At 41.8% G+C, this 13,727-nt stretch overlaps 1 protein-coding gene and 1 long non-coding RNA gene across 14 annotated transcripts in view; one reads left to right on the forward strand and one right to left on the reverse strand.

Annotated features, from left to right (window-relative positions):
* The window catches only part of LOC310825388, a 57,364-nt gene extending 46,123 nt beyond the window's left edge, over positions 1–11,241 (reverse strand). For all 3 annotated transcript variants that reach the window (XR_014555252.1, XR_014555253.1, XR_014555254.1), the window contains exon 1: positions 11,097–11,241. This is a non-coding gene — a long non-coding RNA (uncharacterized lncRNA). The remainder of the gene's footprint in view (positions 1–11,096) is intronic.
* GRIN2B (glutamate ionotropic receptor NMDA type subunit 2B) overlaps positions 1–13,727 on the forward strand; it is a 287,257-nt gene that overhangs the window by 111,306 nt on the left and 162,224 nt on the right. The gene's annotated exons all lie outside the window — the stretch shown is intronic.

The following is a 13,727-nucleotide window of genomic DNA, read 5'->3' on the forward strand; positions in this document are numbered from 1 at the left end:
TTATGAGTCTGCATTAATTCCCATGAATCTTGTGCCAAAACAGGCAGCTGTGCCAAATTTCACACTATGTAATTTAAATTTACTTGTCCTGTATTGAACTTGTGGAAGTGATGAACCAGCCCCCTTGTGACCAGAGCACTGCAAGAACCAGGGGCTTATTTAGAAAAAAAAATGGAGAATTCAGAACTGCATCCTGGACCGTTTATTTTCTGTGAGACCAAAGGTATTCTTTTTCACATAGTATCTGGTCAATAGATCAGTGGACTAGGGGTAGTTGGCAATGCCCAAAAATTGGAATGCTAAATGTTCCATCCACCCTTCCCATCCCTCTGGCCCACACAACTAAAGTTTGCTCTGCTTGCTCTAGAGCAGCTCTGCCCATGGAAGACAGATATTGTTTTCTGCACAATAGCTGAGTGAAAAACAGAGGGGTGCTCCTGCCCTGTCTAAACACCTCCAGGCCTTGGGCTGGTCACTATCGGAAACAGATTGCCTGACAAGGAGATGAATGGAGAGAAATGGCATGCCAAGACCACAAATTGAGTACACAGAACTTAACTGAACCACTCCTCTGATTCTGCATTTGCTGATATACCCCATACATGGTACTGAAGGCTAACTAGTGAGGTTGAGAGAGGCCACAGAATAACAAAATAAAGAGGTAAGATCTGAGTACAAATAACCAAACTCCAATAATTTCCCCATTAGTTAACTTACTTGAAATTATTTTCCCATCTAGATTCCCAGAAATCAATTCTCTTTCAATTAATTTACCACTAAAATATTCTTTCCCCATCTCACCCAAAGTAGGACCCCCCTTTCCTCACACTCAAGCCTGCCAGAGCACTCGTTCCCAGTCCTCTATTCTCTAATCTCCATTTTTCAAAGGGTAGGATTTAGAAAACAATGACAAGTGAGTTGGTAGAGAAAACCTCTTGATAATAGTTACTTTTTTTTATTTGCCATAAAACAAACCTGCACATCCCTTCTCAGCCTAGGCTGATGATGGTTCAAAAAAAGAAAAAGGAAAGGAAAAAAGCAAGCTTTATGGCAAAAATTTAAAATTAAGGACTTTCAACCCCTGGCCTCCAATGAGACTGTACTGTTGACGGGTGGGAAGGCTTGCCTTAACTTTTCCCTCCCCAGCTGCAGTCGCACCGACATTGCTCCTCCTCTATTATTGTTAGCTTTAGGGACAAAAACCAATTGTAGCATGCATGGAGTTATTTTTGCCCAGGATTGCAGCTGAGAAGAGAAAAGTCACCCCTCTCTGTGCACTGCAGACTTGATGGAAACCAGACCCACTCCACGCCTAGTATTAAATAAGAAAACCCTTAAGATGTGGTTGCTAATAACATGTTTAGCATCACATGCCATTTGGTTCTTAAGGATGTAGATGTTGAGCTGCCAAATGGGTACTACTATTTTGTCTATGAGTTGTTTCTGGCATGGTCTAGCATCTGGTTGTCATAGTCAAAACCCCCAGCTTGCACCCATGGCTGGTTCTCATGGACAGTGCTTGTTCGGTTTTTGGCTTAAGCCCAGTGTCTGCTCTTCATCCTTCAAGTGGATTCATAAGCCTCAAATCAGATTTGAACTGGTTCTGATGCAGCACATTCATGTAAAAATAAGCATATGGATGTATTATGTACAGAACTTGAGTATTCAGGTTGCAAAATTGGGGCAGGTGCAGTGGAATCGTTATATACTTAGGAGTTGATTTTTGTGTGAATGCCAAAACCTAAAGTGATGTTGGCCTTTCTTTTGTGAGAAGCTATGGCTGACATAATCTTTGTTCTGACATCATCAGTGCCTTTTGCTAATGTTTCCTTCCTGATGGCATGCCAGGGCTGCTCATGCAGATGCAGTGGAATAATATCTTACACACTCCCACCTTCAGGGAGGGAAAAGCACATTGCTTAGAGCAGGGTTCACTCAGCAAGATGTGGAAGAGAGCAGCTGCGTCACTGAAGAAACTTTAGCATTGGCCCTGAAGAATGTCAGGAAAACAAATGCGGCACAAATCCTTTCCTGACCACCCCCCTTGCACTGAAGCATGTGATGAACAGGAAAGAAAGGGACTGAATGGGATGATAAAGACAAAATCCGAGACCTCTGACTGCAGGAGAAGTGGAAGTTCTTCTTACGGGGTTTATCCAACCCAAGTGCTCCTACTGCTGCTTGCAGTGATGAACTAATCTCCATAGATTTGGTGAGCCAGTTCCAAAAGTTTAGATGCTTAGTCAGACCTTTCTGATTTGAAGACAGGTTGGAAAACAGCCAGGAACAGACTTTTCTTACAAGATTTCCAGTGCTTCATCATTAAAGCTGTGCTTGAAGTACACTGAAAATAGCTTTTCCTTGCAATACGTTGCTACCTTGACTTTCTGTCCCAGCTGGCATGCAGGGACAACCACAATAATGAAGTGGCCTGGGATTCCGGAGTGACTTTCTGGTTGTTTCTCATTTTAGTTTAATCTCTTCCTGTCATTCCAGAGATGTTTTCATTCTGTCCTTGCTGTTTTGTGTTGTGGTCCTGTGCGTTCTCTGGAATTTGCAAGCTGGTAAACTACAGGGCTGAACATGAATGGAAGAAGTAGTAGCAAGTGGGAAATGTGAGCTTAAAAACACCTGTAAGTGAGAGACGGGAGTATAAGAGTTGGAGAGGAAAAGAAGCAAATAGAAAAACTGGTACAGCAGGGAAATTTGTGGATAGCACTGTTTCCAAGAAATTGCAGGGGATTATTTAGCATTTAAGTGGCAATCCTAAAATGGTTTTGGGACTTGAAAAAAACAACAACAACCTTGGCAACACAGACTAAGGGCTTATTGATAGAATCTGAAGAACAACAATATTTACATAGCACCTTCCTTAAGTGTTTGAAGTGCTTTATCTGCATTATCTTAGTAATCAATACAGTGGTGTAATATATGCCAGCACTATCATCATCCTCATATTATAGACGGAAGATTGGGCTGGAGAGATAGTGGCTTGCTATTATCACTGAGTGAATTTATGACTGAGCTGAGATTTGAACAAGAGACCTCCTGAGGCACTTCCAGACCTGTCAGTACTTTTGGGTGGGATTGAATCCCATACCAGCTAATTTAGGTTGTGTAGTTAAAGTTGGTTTGACACTCTTGTGCAACATATCCATTTATCCCCCCCCCCCCAATTATTGTTTTTGTGATGAGGAAAGTGATGGGAAAATGCCCTGGAAAGTGTGGGGGCAAACAAATCAGAATGAATGTTCAATAAATAGGTCATATGAGAGAGACCCTGGTTCACAACTATGCTTTTTTACTTTCCTGTTATGCAATCTCTTTTATCGCAGTCACAGTGCCTGCACGTGGCAATGTTACATGTGAATTAGGCAGGCACATTCCCCACCCCATCCCTGAGCAAACTGTGAACAGAACCTGACAGAAACTGATGAGCATGTTCATTAATCCATCTGAGGAATGTTGTAGTCCCCGTGTAACATTTCCAAATGGAGGCGCTCATCCAATTGCTTTTAAAAGTCATTCTGTGAGCACAGAACATTATGTTGGAAGTGGCTCAAAGTTAATCCCAAGCCATCTTTTTCATCAGGCTGCTGCTGATGTAACAGTTTCCTTCATGGGAATGTTTTATTAGGGTTTTTTGTGTGGAGGAGCACTTAAATTAGAACTGAAAATATACATGGATTTTTTTTAAAAAAAGATAAAATCTTGTCTTCTTGCCATTCAAGTCTTTTGAATTATAAGTCTCTAGGCAGGCCTTTCTCTTTTTATTCTGTTTGTACAATGCATCATCATTATTCCATTGTCTCCTACTCACGTATCTCTCCTAAATAATTTGCTGGGATTTGGAAATCTCATTTAGCATTTTCCATGTACATGCAGAGTCCACAGGAGGAAGCTAAAAGCACTCTGGTACTGTTGACTTGAGTGTGCCCACAGAACATGAGTGTCTGTGTCCTACGACGGTAAAGCTGCATTACAGACCCAGGCTACTATTCTACTGCTGTCTATTCTGACTGGTGGCAGCTGTCAGTGAGCTATTCCCCATGCCAGGGACATGAATGCGTTTGATCAATGTTCACCTGGATTTCCTGCAGGAAATCTGCAGGATTTGGGAGCCATTTGTGACCTTGGAAACAGCTGCTGGATATGAGATTTAAATCCCGAACTTTCAGGAATGTACTCAAGTGTACTTGATTACAATCCCGACATCAGAGCAAAGTATGGATTGTTTTGTTCATACATGCCCATTTCCTTATCCCTCTATAATGTAATATATTTCCTCCTATATAGTACGACCCATTCCCTTCCACCAGTTTAATACAAACAAATGATGAAAGCCTTCTGGAAAACATACTAAAGATTAGGAAAAGCATCATCCTGAGTCTTGCTCAGATGCCTGCAACTAGTTCACTTTGCTTGGAAGTAAGAACTGAGGGATGGATAAGCAAAAGCATTAAAAGCAATGTGCTTTTCTCCAGGAATGAACAAAATTCAAATAAACATTTGTAAAGGCGCATCTCTCAAGAAGACAGGAAAAGTAAATAAAATGATTCGAAGAGCAGATCCATTCAAACAGGTCAGCGTTCTTGTAATCCTTGCTGAATATTAAAATCCTGACTACATTGCTTTCCTGGACATTTCCATCAGCATTAGTAGACGGCCCTTTATAATGACAGTGCATCAGTTGATAGATGCTTTAGGATCTTCGCAAGGTATTAGTGTAATTTTGAGTCATGGCCAGAGAATCTTAGCAGTCTGGAGGAAAGACAGTCAATATTTGAAGGACGTACAATTCTAGTTAAAAGGACGTAGAAAGCTGCTTTATACTGAATCAGATTATTGTTCCATCTAGCTCATTACTGTCTATGCTAGCAGTGGCTTCCTAGGATTTCAGACTAGAGTCTCCCCAAGCCCTACCTGGAGATGCAGGGAACTAAACGTGTGACTTTTGGCAGCCAAACTACGTGCTCTATCGCTGAACCACAGCCCTCTCACTTCCCCCCACATTTTAAACAAATCACAGAAGAGACTCTGTAAACAGGTAGATCAACTACAGTGTCTTATACAGCATTAAAGTTTCAATTTCTATTTGCTAGTCATTTTATATAAAGAAAAATAAAGGTTGTGTTTAGGGGATTTCAAGGTCCAAACTAGATGTAATGGGGCTACGTCTGTTCACAAATCTGCCCTCTTATTGTATGAAGTGGAGATGGGATGGGGACTGAATTTTTACACCATATGTGTGGGTGAATGCACGGAATTTTGGGAGGGAAATTAGACTCCATCCGCTACTATACATATAAATGGGCACACACGTGAATAAACAGTCCTGGATGCCCCAGTCATGTCGTTAGTTTCCAGCGCCGTAAAATGTAAACTTTTGCTTGATTCTGATTAGATGCTGACTTCCTGAAGGTTCTGGAGTTTAACAGAGAGATGTCAATTTCAGGATCAAACTCCACATGGGTGGGGGAAAAGATGAGTTTTTAAAAGGCAAAGAAAAGTGAAGTCCACATATTTCAAGGAGAAAAATGTAAAGAAGCAAATGAGAAATCAGTTAAGCTATTTGCATAAGCTTATTCTATTAGAAATTAAGGACAGAACTTGGTTGGATGTGTTCATTGGTATGTATGAGTGGATTTAACTTGCATGCCTACATAGGGAGTTGCCAGTCATTGTATTTCTAGTGCACATGCAGTGGTTATGTGTTATTAGCTTCAGCTCATGTTGATGCCTGGCATGAACATATCAAAGTTCCAGGGCTCGACTGCACAACCAATTTCAAAGTGGTAGGATGCAAACTCCTGTGAGAACAGTTTGGTCTGGTTCCCAGGAACTCTTCCAGTGCTTGTGGTTTAGTACTAAAGCACTGACCCAAATATGAGAACCTGCTGTCTGATTACACCCTGACAGTGCATTGATTAATATTAAGTGTTTTCTGTTGCCCCATGTTCTACTAAAAATGTGTTTTTTCCTTTTGCTGCTTTCTGGCCAGACAGTCACTTATTCTGGGGACCCTAAAGCTAACATTTTGGAGATTATGAAATTTACACTTAACTAATATTTATGAAATTATGTATGCATCAGTACTCCCATACTAGGCTTGTTAATTAAAATGCATGAAATGGTTCCTACAACTACAATACCGACACAAATATATTTATAGAAAGTCGGAAAATTCAGTAATTAAGTTCCCATTAATCCCTTGCAATATTTGGTTATGAGTTTTGTGGGGGTGGGCTGTATGCCTGAGACCTGTTCTGATTCCTGGATCAAGCACGGATTCAATTCTTGGAATAGCCAGGCTAGCTTCCTAGTGAGGTAATGGCCCTCTAAATATGGGCCTATAAGGTAACAAAGGAAGTGGCTCTGTGCCATATGGAAAATAGGAGGATCCCCTTCAGTCAACTTGCTGGTAGTTAGAAAGACAAAGGGCAGAGTTGAGAGTTGGATGTGTGAGCTACAAACGAGAAGTAGAAGGCTGAAATCTGCGAGACAGAGCCATGCCTGATTTCTGCTGGAATCCAAGACTGTGGCTATGGGAGAAGCAAGACCCTCGGGATGCTAATGCTGTGAGCCTCTCCATCTTAGGCTCAGGTTTTTTATATGTGTAAATAAACCATATATCCTAAAGACACCATAGTCTCTGCTGTCCCTCATTCGGAGGAAACTGAATCCTGGATAAGAACCAGGAACCCGTAGAATTTTGCAGTCCTCAGAGATTGGGGTGGAATGCAACACTGGTGTCAACAGTGGGATTCATGTTTTCTAGAGGAGGACCTGTGAGCAAGGTGTGCCTGAGGCAAGTTGGAAAGAGTTAGAGCAAAACACTTTGAGCGGCTTGTGTCAGGGACTGGCAGGACTCTGAAGAGTGTGGGGCAGAGGCAAGGACTGGGAGAGTGACCCAGGAGAGGGGATCAGTGATTTATAGGATTTGATGCCACCCACAAGGCAGGAGCCAGAAGAGGAAGGAGAGTCAGAGTAGTCCAAGGTGGAGGAAGGAGCCATGAGATAACAGACAAAACAGTAGATTAAGAGGACTTAGTTCTACATTCTGATAGTTAACTTCAGTTTTGGAAGACATCATTCCAAGAAAAAAAAAAAGGGCATTTCAAAAGATCCCTTGCATAAGATCTTTGGGTCTGTTCCTTAATACATTGTTAGGTAAAATGAAATGATTCCTAAATGGAGAGACATTTATTCCTTTATTGTGTTTTGAAGACACCATTCTGTATCAATAGCCAGGAAGGAGCCAGTCCAGCCCTTTTTTGCCAAAGTATACCATACCCTTTAATCATTTGGAGGGGGTGGGCATGTGATGTGGAAGTGGATGTTGGGGAATAAATATGCTTTAGTTGCAAAGGGGCCTGAAGGCACAGATTCACAGTGAGACGTTTCCATGGCAGTGCTATAGAAACCAGGTTTTGCTGCTTGCTACTTCTCAGAATGGAATTTCAATGCTTTGCATAGCTTTGGTACTGTTATGAGTTTGTGGGTGCCAGACCTCTATATTCCTGGGTCCAGTAAGTGTTAGAATTTAATAAAGGCTTGGGGTATTTAAACTGGATACTAGATACTTCTAATCCCTGGATTCAGCAAGTTTTAACAGCTAATTAAGCCAGGCTAACCTCTCCATGATGAGAATAAAGGGCTTGTGCTAGACATCAAATTGGTGGGCCCTCCTCCCTCAACAGATAATGCAAGAGTTTAGAGTAGAGAGGAGGAGAGATGGGACCTAGAAGGAAAGCAGCAGGCTAGAGATAGAATGAGGGAGAGCAACGTTAGAGAACAGGATATTTGATACCCGTTTGAATCCAAGGCTGTGACTATGGGAGAAAAAAAGACCTAAAGACACTGCAGTCTTCACTGTGCCTCATTCCTGAAAGGAAACATGAACCTTGGGTGAGCGCCTGGAACCCCAGAAACCACCACTCAGATTGGGGTGGCATGCAACCGTATAAAAAAGAAGCAACTATTTAGAATACAGACTTTTACATGTTGCCTCACGCTACTCTTCACTGTATTCATCACCTAAGTCACTACTCGTGCTAATACAATCTGTGACAAAACAACTCTATCTGTTGATGGACGGCCATCCTGACTCGGCCCCACACACACTGACCAGATGTCTGGAAGCTGTGTCTGGATGGTTACGTGGGAGCCAGTTGAAGTTAAATCCTTCGAAGACAGAGGTCCTCTGGCTGCGACGGGACGATATGGGATTGAGGGGACAACTCCCATCTCTTGTGGGGGTGCAATTAGTACAAGCACCGTCCGTTAAGAGTTTGGGTGTAATCTTCGATACCTTCCTCTCTATGGAGGTGCAGATTACAGCTATAACAAAGGCGCCATTTTTGCATCTCCGCCAAGCTAAGCAGTTGGCCCCTTATCTCTCTCGCCCTGACCTAGCCACTGTGATCCACGCAATGGTCACCTCCAGACTGGATTATTGTAACTCGCTCTACGTGGGGCTGCCCTTGAGACTGACCCAGAAACTCCAGCGGGTGCAGAATGCCGTGGCGAGACTCCTTATGGGGTCTTCGCTGCGAGATCACATTCATCCGGTACTATACCAGCTGCACTGGCTCCTGGTGGAGTACAGGATCAGGTTTAAGGTGCTGGTTTTAACCTTTAAAGCCCTATATGGCCTAGGACCCTTTTACCTATGGGACCGCCTCTCCTGGTATGCCTCACAGAGGAACTTACGGTCTGCAAATAAAAACATCCTGAAGGTCCCAGGCCACAGAGAGGTTAGGCTGGCCTCAACTAGAGCCAGGGCCTTCTCGGCTGTGGCTCCAATCTGGTGGAACGCTCTGTCACAAGAGACTAGGGCCCTGCGGGACCTGACATCTTTCCGCAGGGCCTGCAAGACAGAGCTGTTCCACCAGGCCTTTGGTCAGGGCGCAGCCTGACTCCCTCCTCTGGCAACCTGCAGAGAATTTTGCTTAACGGTTGCCATCAATTTGATTTTAATTAATTTTTATAATGAAATGTTTTTAGAATGTTGGATTATTTGATTGTTGGATTCTTTTATTGTTCTTAGCCGCCCTGAGCCCAGCTTCGGCTGGGGAGGGCAGGATATAAATAAAATTTATTATTATTATTATTATTATTATTATTATTATTATTAACACTTTGTTTTTTTAAAGCCTGTCTTTTTCCCTTATATGTGGCTTCTTTAAATAATGTCATAGAATTGTAGAGTTGGAGGGAACCCCAAAAGTCATTTAGTCCACCTCCCTGCAGTGCAGGTATTTCAGCTAAAGCATCCATAACAGATGGCCATCCAACCTCTGCTTAAAAACCTCCAATGAAGAAGAGTCCACAACCTGCTGAGAGAGACTGCTCCACTGTTGAACAGCTCTTACTGTCAGAAGGTTCTTCCTGGTGTTTAGTCGGAATCGCCTTTCTTATAACTTGAACCCATTGGTTTGAATCCTACCCTCCAGAGCAGGAGACGGTCTTCCCTGTGACCGTCAAGGTTTTCAGTTTGACAGATGGATCTATTCTTTGTCCTAGTTTGAATATACCATATTTTTCAGTAAGCCTAACTTCAACCTGAGTTATTACTGTTGCAAAAACTGTGCGTAGGATGGTCACTTAATAGGGTCTGTTGGTATTGCTGCATTGTCAATCAAGCACTGACATCAGGAGTGCTAGGCTGATCTTAGGAACTCAAGTAGAGTCGCAGCTCATAGCACCAAATATTATTCTTTTGGTCACCAGCAAGACTAGAGAGGGATTAGGAGAGAAATGGTAGCTAGGAGCATCACTCTTCTGGAATTCAATTTATGTAATTGCCATGACATTATCATTTTGCAGACTTGGCAGCCATATATTCCTCCTTTCTGAAATGTTGTTTAAATTAGAGTCAGACCCACACCTACCAGAAACAGTCAGAATATTCACTCAACTTTTATATCAATCATTTTCAGCTACCTGTACCAAACAAATGCATTCTTTTGTGAACATTGTTGATAGAGAAAAGCAGGAGAGAATACAGTAATTTAAACACTTATGGAAAACAGTGATCATGTACTAAAACTGGCAGTAAAAACACATATATGCATATTCTAAAATTCTGCAAGTGAATCAAATCATTCACGGGGCTATTCATATAATATCCTTGTTTTCACAAATTCCCAGTAATCTGATTACTAAATAGGACAAAAATAGTATGGTTTTCTGAAAGTTTCAACATAATGTGTCAAACAAAAGGGAAATTGAGACCATAATGCAAAATAGTTCTTTTAGTGAAAAATGTAATGTAAATCAGATCATCAAAATTAGCATTCCCACTTCGAGACTATTTTTTAAAAAAATGTTGAATAGGATAATTTTAATTGAATGCATGGACTTAATTTCTTAACTTGTTTTGACATGTTTAAGAACATCAACTGATTTGCTTTTTAGTCTTAGAATCTGCTATTAAAATGAAGGATGTCAGACATATAAATAAAAACCTTCTTAAATTTATGCAATTGCCTTAAAAGTATTATATGTTACATTTAAGGCAGAATTGTTAGAAATCTCAGCTGTTTGGTATTATTAACTATCAGTCTCATACCTGGTGCTGCTCAGGAATTCTAAGAAACCAATAATAATAATAATAATAATAATAATAATAATAATAATGTCAGTGCTCATTTGAAAGGTTAAGTCTGCCATCTTGATTCAAAATGTCATCTAACTGTATCCAAGCATAGATTAAGACCTTTGCCTTGATCTCAAAAACCATGCAGAATTTGGTTATCTTAAGAGGTGTCCAAGTGCACAGCAAACAGATTTACAACTTTTGAAAAAGTGTACTAGATACTAGCCCTTTGGTTAAGGAGGAGGAACCCACTGAAATTAAATTCAAAAGGTGAAGGTGATGTTGGAAGGGAATGACTATGGTGTGGAAAAGATAAGCCTGCTCATCATCAATGGGTTTACAGTTATCCTATTTGTGCTTAGGGGTTCTTCCGGACCCAGCCTGTTACTTGAAAGGAAAGGCCAGCCTTTGTGTGGAGGCTTTCTCCCTCCTTACAACAAGTTTTAAAGGCCATTCACAGGCTAGAACTCCCATATCTGTCCCTATATAAGCTCACCTGCCAGGCACTGTTTACCATCTACTGGGGACTAAATTCACCCACAAGAGCTGGCCAGATTGGGGTCAGAAGGAATCCCTGTGGACATTGCCAGCAAGCCACACCTAACCTGGTGGCCCAACAAGCTGGTTGCCCTGGTAATGGAGCCAGTATCTTGGAAGGGCAGAACTGGACAGGAGCGCAGGTGGGAGGAGATATTCTGTTTGCTATAGGAACGCAGATGCTGCATCCTTTGCTGCAAGCCCTGGCGGTCTCAGAGATGGGTAGCAGATACTTGCCAAGTCTTCTGGCAAGCATTTAATGGGGGAGGCAGGCTGAAAGTTGGGGAGTACAAAGAGAAGTCTAGCTGCTGGGAGACGGTAGAGTGATCAGGAGTGGGAAAGCAGGCTTGGGAGAGAGGATAATTAAAGGAGACTAAACCTCCTTCTCCTCTAAATCTGATTCCATACAAGGGGAGGTGGCAGAAGGGAGGTGCCATGCCCAACTTGCTACACTATCTTATCCATGCAGCAGGTTAGTACAGGAAACTGCTAGAATCATGGCCTTTACAGTAGTGGCTCCAGACTCCGGAATGTCCTTCTGGAAAATCATTCCTGAAGAGGCTAGGAAATCCACTCCCTTGTTAGAGTTTCAGAAAGGCTGTAAGACCTTTCTTCTATGGCTGATCTATAGCTGCACTGGTGATGTTCTGTTAGTAGGGATAAACTGCAATAAGTAGTGAAAGGGGAGGTAGTAGGAGGTCTCCCTTACCCTCTGTGGTGGGAGCAGCAATGACCTCTGCAGCATTTGCAAGCAATGAGAATGAAGAAGGGCTGTCTTTCTGCCACCTCTCTCCCTTATAACACCTGGCATGGGAGTGACTGATATTGCACTAGCTTTGGGGGAAATAACGTTTCCTAGGGACTTCTTGCCACCCAGTGTGATACGCTGCAGCAAGGCAGAGACCAGAAACAGGGGTAGTGGGGAGAGAGAATTCCTTCTCCCTTTCCCTGTTTGCTTGTTTAGGGAAGTGTTTAATGTTTGATATTTTATTCTGTTTTTAATCTGTTGGGAACCATCCAGAGTGGCTGGGGAAACCCAGCCGGATGGACGGGGTATAAATAATAAATGATGATGATGAAGAAGAACAGAGAGATTAAAATTCAAGACATAGAATAATTTAAGACTGTAGGACTCACCTTGTGTTTGAGGCAAACTTTATGAGCCCACAAGACTTGTATTTCTGAGCCCCAAAATATAAGTCTTGTTGACATCACTAGGAATCACGTTGTAATTTAATCGTGTGCAAACCATAAGAGGAATCACTGACTGTGAGCATCTCCAGATGTCCTGTTTATTCATCCTGATTTGTTTGCACAAACTACACTTTATTGAGCATTCACTCTGATTTGTTTATGGGGCAATTAAATGACATTGAGCATTCTTCCTGCATTCTTCATGATGCGCAGGGTATTTACACATCTTCCATTAGACTTTTGTTCATCTCACATTTTTAAATGCACTTCCCTGTCATTTTCCAAACTACAAATTGTCTATTTAAAAAATAAAATAGATGTGTTCCACTAAGGTAACAGAGTGCTCTAAGCTGCTTTAAATGTGCAAACCTAAATATCCAGAATGCACTTGAATCTGTCTCATAAAATACAGAGGCTCAGGGTGCTGCAGACATCTTTGGTAAGAACTGAAAGCATTCACAGATATCTTCCGTTTTCCTTGGCTGTGTTCACTGATACCTTTTCATTCTGAAGGATGGCCTGTATCATGTGTGCGGAATGTCTTGGGCATTGGAATCAGCTGTCTGGCCTTGTCCCCTTCACTCTCGCCTTCTCCTATCCTTGTCTGGAAAATTGCCTTCTGCTTGTAATATTCTGAAACAAGGAGGCTAATCAAAGGCCCTTTTCTGTGGAACAGGGACACTAAGTGACAAGATTAATTTTTGTAATCAAGCAACTTAATTTGGACAATTCCCCTCCATGCTTTTGCTTGCAGAAAATAAGGCAAATCACATTCTGGCAAGAACCTTTCCCTCTGCATGCAGCAATTCATTTTTTTCTCTCTTGTTGAAAAGGGTAGGCTAGTGATCCTTGGAATAGGGGTCTGAAAGGGGGAAAAAAGGAAGGGAAGGGAGGAGACAAAGTTTCAAAATTAAAATGATGCTCTTGGGAAAGAGGACTGTATTCATCTGACTGATGATGATTTTGTTCCTTTCCACTTGGAATGCAGTCAGTGGAGCCATGGATGTAACAGTCCAAATACGTGGCATTTGCAGCATGCTTTCAGAATTATCTCAGTAGCTACTTCAAAGGGCACATCAACACTACTGTCTTAGAGAATGTGTTTCACACAGAAAGGACTTTATACAATCTGATCCCCACCTCTACCTTTGGCTGAGATAGGCCTGGAAACTTTGGTGTCCTTGTAATGTTTGCCTTAATTACAAATATGTGAGCAGAGCTTAAGTGCAAGCAAGCACACATACCTATAAGTAGACAGCACCAGATTCCCAAAGAGAATCTGAAGCAGGCATCTTAAATTCCAAACTGCTGTTTTCCTCTCAAACATTATTATTATTATTATCATCAATCATTTCATCTCTATACTGATTTATATTTAAGAAAAAAAATTCAAAGT

Source organism: Podarcis gaigeae (assembly GCF_964106915.1).
Source record: "Podarcis gaigeae genome assembly, chromosome: 10".
Classification (NCBI taxonomy): domain Eukaryota; kingdom Metazoa; phylum Chordata; class Lepidosauria; order Squamata; family Lacertidae; genus Podarcis; species Podarcis gaigeae.